We start from the raw sequence: 6,758 nt of genomic DNA, 5'->3' as shown, positions 1-6,758 counted from the left end.
TCTGCTGAAGCAGTCCCAAGAGGGAAAATGGAAATCTAAGAAGGTTTGAAGTTTGTATCAGAATTTATGTCTGTGCCACTTTAGACAAGCAAGTGTCCCCTCCTTTTTTTTTAAAATTTGTTTGGTAACATAGGAAGGGGCAGTTAAGTGCTTCAGGAGGTCTGTGAGTGCTGGGATGTGATTTAAGTGACAGCTCCCACCCCTTGAGCGAACCTTACAGAGCTCAGGACGCGATTATGGGGACCAGGACCAAACAAAACTGTTTCCACTCCTGTTCTAAACCTAATCCCGTGTAGTGACCCAGTTTTTGAGGAGAGAGCTTTGTGATTACCTGACAGGAGCTCATATTTGTACGAGAGGAACAGCAAGAGCACATTTAATCTTTCATGCTCCGCTCTGACAGCTGCGCTTTCGCTCGCTCAGCTTTCTTGAAGGATGAGCCAGGCAGAGCTAATTTTTATACATCCCAAATTTCCAGACAGGGATATGCATAAACTGTAGGAGCTGTTTATCTGATTGAGGCACTAATTGTGTGGGTCCTAGCTCGAGCAGCACGGGGAAGGCAGTGCATTTCACGCTTAATACCAGGGAAGAGACACGCAATGCTCAGCGGATAAAGGGCTCCTAGTCCCAGCTGGGAAAACAGTTCCATTATCTCCCAGCTGCATAGACCTTCCATACGGCTCCGTTCTGCCTCGCTGAACACTCTGCCTTGCTGAGAGCTCCACACAGTCCTGGAGAAAATTGTAAAGATCCTGAGACATTTCCCTGCTCCGAGCTGTAAGTACAGAATCGCGCTGGCTGCTGCAGTGTGGATGGTGCTGGGGCTGCGTTTGCCGGGCTGGGTTTTTATCCTTCCTCGGTCGTTTGCATTTGCATAAGGGGGAGAGAAGGGGGAAAATTCGCTGCTTTATTTCTGCTGCGTGTCTGGAAATGGCTGATGCTCCAAATGTGTGTGTTCTGGGCAGAAAAGGACGTGTAGAATGGATTTGTATGCGTGTGAAGGCTGAGGCAAACAGAGCCCAGACTGTGCTGGTCACAGGCACCACAGGTACATTATTGAGGCTATCACAGCTCTGTGCTGCAGTGAAACGGGCAACACGGAGCATGACAGTGCTAATTTTGGCACTTTCAGATGACTTTCTACAGCATATTAAAAGCTGAAGTGGGTAATGAGAGCCTAACCTCATTTCTGCCAGCTGAAGGTGGAAAAGCAATAAACATAAATCTTCAGGAAAATGTAGGTAAGTCCGAAAAAGAAAGTTTTTCCCTGTTGCTCATTTGAATCATCAAAGGGAAATATAAAGCAAGTTCACAGCCTGTACTGCACTTCGGGTCTGCATCCAAAGATTTGCAGGAGTGTTGGTTTGGACATTGTTATTTATTTACACTGCATGACACAGCTTTAAAGGATATGACACTTCATCAAAAGTTTGGGAAGTCAGTGGTTCCAGCAGCAAGTGCCTGGCTAGAACTTTCTGTTAAATCCTGTATTCCCATGGTGCTTTTTGGGTGAATCCTTGGATTCAGGCAGTGGTTGCATGTGGAAAGGGGCTCCTCCAGCAACATTTGCATAAGCAGGATGCTCCAAGCTGGTGATTTCCTGCAGCACTTATGGAGCTGAATGATCAAGCAAGATGCAAACACTCTGTCAATAACAGTTACTTGTCCTTTTATCAGCACTGCAACCCTTTGCAGATAAATATTATGAGTTAAAAGCCGAGTATTTCCTCCTCCAAAGTAGCATTTCCACCTCCCCCCTTTTATTTTTCTCCCCCAAAGAGAGGAGCCTTGTGAGTTCCACACAAGGTTCTGAAAGTTCGGAGAATTTTTCTGTGTGTGCCACTAAACCCTGCGGTGTTTGTGATTCCAGGCACCACATCCCCACAAATAACCCATCCTCATCAGCCAGCTTTGCCTTTGGTGCTCCAGAGGCACTGTGTCAGTGTTTCACATTCCAGGAGTCTCTGCTTCACAGGTTTTATGACACTAAAAAGTCCCAAATCAGTACCTTTATGAAGTTAGAAACAACCATAGATCACATTTTAGTGTGTAAAAAAGAAAAATAACCCCCCCCAATGTTTGCAGCTGCGGGTTTCAAATCCTGGTGAGCTACGGCTGGCCATGGATTGCAAGTTTTACCTTCCATGCTGAGGATAAAATTATAAATAATCCATAACAACCTAAGTGCTTTAAATCAAGCAGGAGCCATGTCTCTTTTCCTTTGCTTCCAGCTTTATGACCACTATTGAAAAGGCCTGTGGTGCATAATAAGCTACCCTAAAATTAATTTCTTGCCATGGAAGCTAGTGTTTCCCCTCACAGAACAAGGTGCCAGAGTCCCCAAGGGGACTTAAAACACAAAGCTGGGTGGCTCAAAGCACTATTTGTGTTTGGAATGAGAATTTTCATTAGAAGATATTTTGTGAGTATGCGGGAATAGATCAGCTCTGCAAAACAGCATCAAATTTGTATTTCCCCCCAAAACTGTGTTAGCTGCATGTTACTACAACATAACTGAGTTTATTGCAGAAGATTACCACAGATCGGCCTCTGCTCGCCTTCCTCAGGGAAAGAGAGACACAAAAAACATCTTAATGGTGCCCTGCTTGTCCCCAGCCTCTCACCCACCCTGTCCCTGGAGCAGGGAAGACTCGTGCAGAGGAGGAAAACCAGCAAGTCTGGCCCAAAAAGTCATTTATTCTTTCTTCCCAAAGGCTGCACTCAGAGCTGCTCACAACTCTGTGCTTGGGCAAGTTTGTAGCCTCATCTTTGCAAGAGGGAATCTCTCCAGAAGTGGAGATGGAAAGAAAATCAGGCACAGTTTTACAACTACAGCTCCCTCTGTGGTAAAAACCATCCCTGGGACACTAAAAAAAACCCAGACACAGCAGAATTTAGGTGGTTGGGTGACCTTATTTGCATCCAAAAACTATCAGGCTCCACAAATCTCTTATTTACACAAAGGCTTTCTACAAGTGCAGAGTATGCAAGGAAAAACACACACCTCAAAAAGAGAACAAAGCATCTTCAAGTGCCTCAATCACAGCAAATAAGAACAACCCCTATCAAAACAGATAAGGGCACTGTAATTAAGAGTTATCCATCTTTTGGAGCAAAAGTACCACCCACAAATGTGAGCCAGAGCATCAGAGGTATGGAAACCCTACCTCAGTGCTAGGAAGGTGCTAAACACCCCAGGTCAGTGCAGAGTAAAGAGCCAGCAAGGTATTTTTGCACTAAAACACCCCATGGGGACTTCAACTCATGAGTTTCAAAGGCTGGAGTTTTTCCATACCTTCCTGCTCTCAGCTCCATCTCCTCTCCCCCAGGAAGCTCCTCCAGCTTTTCCTCGTGGATCAGGTGCAGCTGCTCAGCACTTCCTGCTGCTTTTGTTCTTGAGGGCACACGTGTTCCTTGCTATATGTTTTGGGACTGCAAAAATGATTTTTCTGTCTTGTTGCAGCCTTCCAGTGCCTGAAGGGACTCCAGGAGAGCTGGAGAGAGACTTGGGACAAGGGATGGAAGGGCCAGGACACAGGGAATGGCTTCCCACTGCCAGAGGGCAGGGCTGGATGGGATATTGGGAAGGAATGAGGGTGGGAAGGCCCTGAAATGGAATTTCCAGAGCAGCTGTGGCTGCCCCTGGATCCCTGGCAGTGTCCAAGGCCAGGTTGGACACTGGGGCTTGGAGCAGCCTGGGACAGTGGGAGATGCCCCTGCCCGTAGGATGAGATGAGTTGTAAGGTCCCTTCCAACCCAAGACATTTTATTATTCTATGATCTCATATCTTTATTCATTTTGGGGTCTTTGTGTTTTGGGTTTCCTGCAAGAGTTAAAACTCCAGAGCATGCAGTTAGTTCAGAGGCTAAAAATACACTGAGAGAGAGGGATGGGGAGGAAGGGGCTGGGGAGAAGAGTAACTTCCTTCACCTAGAGCTCCTGATGTATTTTTAGCCTCTAAATACCAGAAGGAATGGATCAAGTGAGTCAGAAAGGCAATTTGTTTTATTAAATTCTTGACAGCATCTGCTGTAATGCTCTTGTTAGAAGAGATGGAAAACATCAGAAAGATGAGAGCAGCCTGTCCTTGCTCTTTACACCACACAATAATATGGAAAGGAGCCTAACTGCCTTCCCAATAACTGGTTTTATTGGCTGTATCCAAACTCAAGTGACCCAGGTACACAACGACCCTCCCCAGGCTCTGCTCCCAGCTCCCACTAGAGGCAGCTCAAACAAATAAAAACATTCTGCCTACTTTCCCTACAATAACTCCTGACTCTTCTTCGGGACACCCTGATGTCATCACCAATAAGATCCATTTTCTTTACAAGATGCTTCAGAAAAAAATATAATTGTTTGATATTTGGTAATGAATTCAGCTCTCCCATGGCTGTGACCAAAACATGAGGATCCCAAATCCCTCTTTATGGTGGTGCCTGCAAGGAATCTTTTATTAAAATTCTCTTATTAAACTTATCTCTTGTTAAATGGGGAAAGATTGGCTGGCAAACAAGGATCCTCTGCTGCAAAAAGTAGCGTAAAAATCAATAGTGTGCCTTTGAGCAGCACCTGACTTTAATTCCCATCCCTGTGATTTACACTGGGAATAGAGAACCTGGTTGGGATGAAGTTCTGCACCAAGTTTCTCACAGAAATGAGTGAATTTTCAGACATTTAGTGATTATTTCTGCTTCAAACACTCCTTTTCCTTGTGTGTGTATTTGATGTTTCACCATGTCCCACTGCCTGGTCCATGGTGAGGTCTGGACATCAGGAATGGGCCTGCCTGGATCACAAAATGCTTGGCCCTGTTTCTGGAACCCTGGTGCACTTGAGCCATTGAAATCCATTTCTCCCAGACATTCATTCGCTCGCAGAGTTTGGCGCGTACAGAACGAGTGGTACCTTTGGTGACAGAAATGGGGATTAAAGCACTGAAGTTTCTGCAACTTCATCTCTTCGAGCGGTTTCTGATAATCCTACCATGAAATTGCAAAACCAGCGGGACCAGAGCAAACCTCCCTGGAAATTGTACTCCCTCCATTTGTAAAGGAAGCCAGATAAGGTGTAGATTGTTATCAGTTAAATGAGACAGCTGTGTCACATGGGCTCCCCAGCATCCCACCCCTCAGCTGAAAACCCTCAGTCAGGGCAGAATTTGGGCTGGTGTGCAGTGGATCTGTGGATCCCTGCCTTTCCCAGGGCGTTGCAGCTTCCAAGGAGCTTTGTCCTTGAGCCAAGGAAAAAAAAACAAAAAATAAAATTCTCCCCAGAACCAGCACAGAGCCACACTGGGCATCCACACCATGACGTCCAGCAGAGCTGCTGATTCTCCCTTGTGCCTCAGTTTCCCTTCTCTGGTCCATCAGCTAGCAGCCACTATTCCAGCTATTGCTGATGCTCTAGAGTGGGATAACCCTGGCTGCTGCCTGCTGGGAACTGTTTTACACACGGCACTGTCACAGGTACCAGAGCATTTAAGCTCTCCTCGCACTGATGACACTGTGCTGATTTCCATAATTTGCCCACTTAGCCCCAAACGGGTTTGTTTTTCTTCAGCTGATAATAGCAGGGAAGCTCTGCAGTCCCCAGTGAGGAAATTTCTCTCCCAGAAGTTGTTTTGTCTGCTGGCTGAGCAGGAGCACTCGGGCTGCACAGAGGGTTAGAGGTTTTACCCCTGTTAAAGGCACTTAAACTGCCACCTTTCCCTCAGCATTGGTAGCATTAGTGGTGACACATTGCTGCAGCCTCTCCACAGAGGTCACCCAGCCCTTTCTGGAGCTATCACACAAAGTTGAAAGGCAGAGATATTATATTTAACCCTCTCCTTTCCTGTGTTACTCCAAAACTACTGGAGGTGCAGGTCTAATTTCTTCCCCGAACACCCTCTGGTCTCTCTATTCTGTCAAATCCATGAGTTAGGTTGGTATTTTCAGTCCTGGCTTAATTTTCCCACCCCAAAATCCAAATAAATACAGTTGCTATACAACTATAATGCCTGGACAGCTGCATTCCCGTCTGTTTGTGAGGCCAGAGCCACAGGGGAAAGACTTGTCAGAGGGATCTTCTACTTACAAGGAAAATCTTTGTTTCCTACATCGTTGGAATAGGAATAGTTATTCATGGATTCCTTTGCAAAAGCCTGGGCTAGTGGAAGGTGTCCCTGCCCATGGCAGGGGTTTGGAATGGGATGATCTTGATGGCCTCTTCCAACCCAAACCCTTCTGGGATTCTCTGAAAAACCTTACATAAAAATAAACAGATTCATTATTTAAGGAGGGAATTCTTGTAGAGCTGAATGTACTCTAAATATTTGTTGTTGCTGTTTAAGTACCAAGTAGCTTTTGACCAGGATAAAGTCAGCCTGGTACCTGTGCAAACATTCCCAGGAAAAACACCTGTCCCAGGCTGGAGTGGTGAGAAATGTAGGTGTGGTGAGGAAGGGTGAGGAGGTGGAGTGCCCATCCCTGGAGGTGTCCAAGGAAGGCCTGGACATGGCACTCAGTGCTCTGGGCTGGGGACAAGGTGGGGATTGGGCACAGCTTGGACTCAGTGACCTCAGAGGGCTTTTCCAAGCTCAGTGATCCTGGGATTCTGGGAAATGGCCTTGCTCAGGTGGGGCTCCTGAGAAGAGAGGGCAGAGTCCATGACTGAGAGCCCATGGCTGAGAGCCCATGACTGAGAGCCCATGACTGAGAGCCCATGGCTGAGCCCATGGCTGAGAGCCCGTGACTGAGAGCCCATGGCTGAG

General features: G+C 46.6%; 1 protein-coding gene across 3 annotated transcripts in view; it reads left to right on the top strand.

The window, feature by feature from the left end:
* Positions 1-221: 221 nt before the first annotated feature.
* Positions 222-6,758, top strand: part of CNTN6 (contactin 6) — a 125,317-nt gene continuing 118,780 nt past the window's right edge. For all 3 annotated transcript variants that reach the window (XM_042013675.1, XM_042013673.1, XM_042013663.1), the window contains exon 1: positions 222-780. The gene's annotated coding sequence lies outside the window, so the exon portion shown is untranslated. The remainder of the gene's footprint in view (positions 781-6,758) is intronic.

This window comes from Corvus kubaryi, unplaced genomic scaffold (genome assembly GCF_017639235.1).
Source record: "Corvus kubaryi isolate FWS band 111438036 unplaced genomic scaffold, C.kubaryi_AGA036_p1.0 136, whole genome shotgun sequence".
Taxonomy (NCBI): Eukaryota; Metazoa; Chordata; class Aves; order Passeriformes; family Corvidae; genus Corvus; species Corvus kubaryi.
The sequence above is the reverse complement of the archived record's forward strand: the minus strand, read 5'-3'. Positions and strand labels throughout refer to the sequence as shown.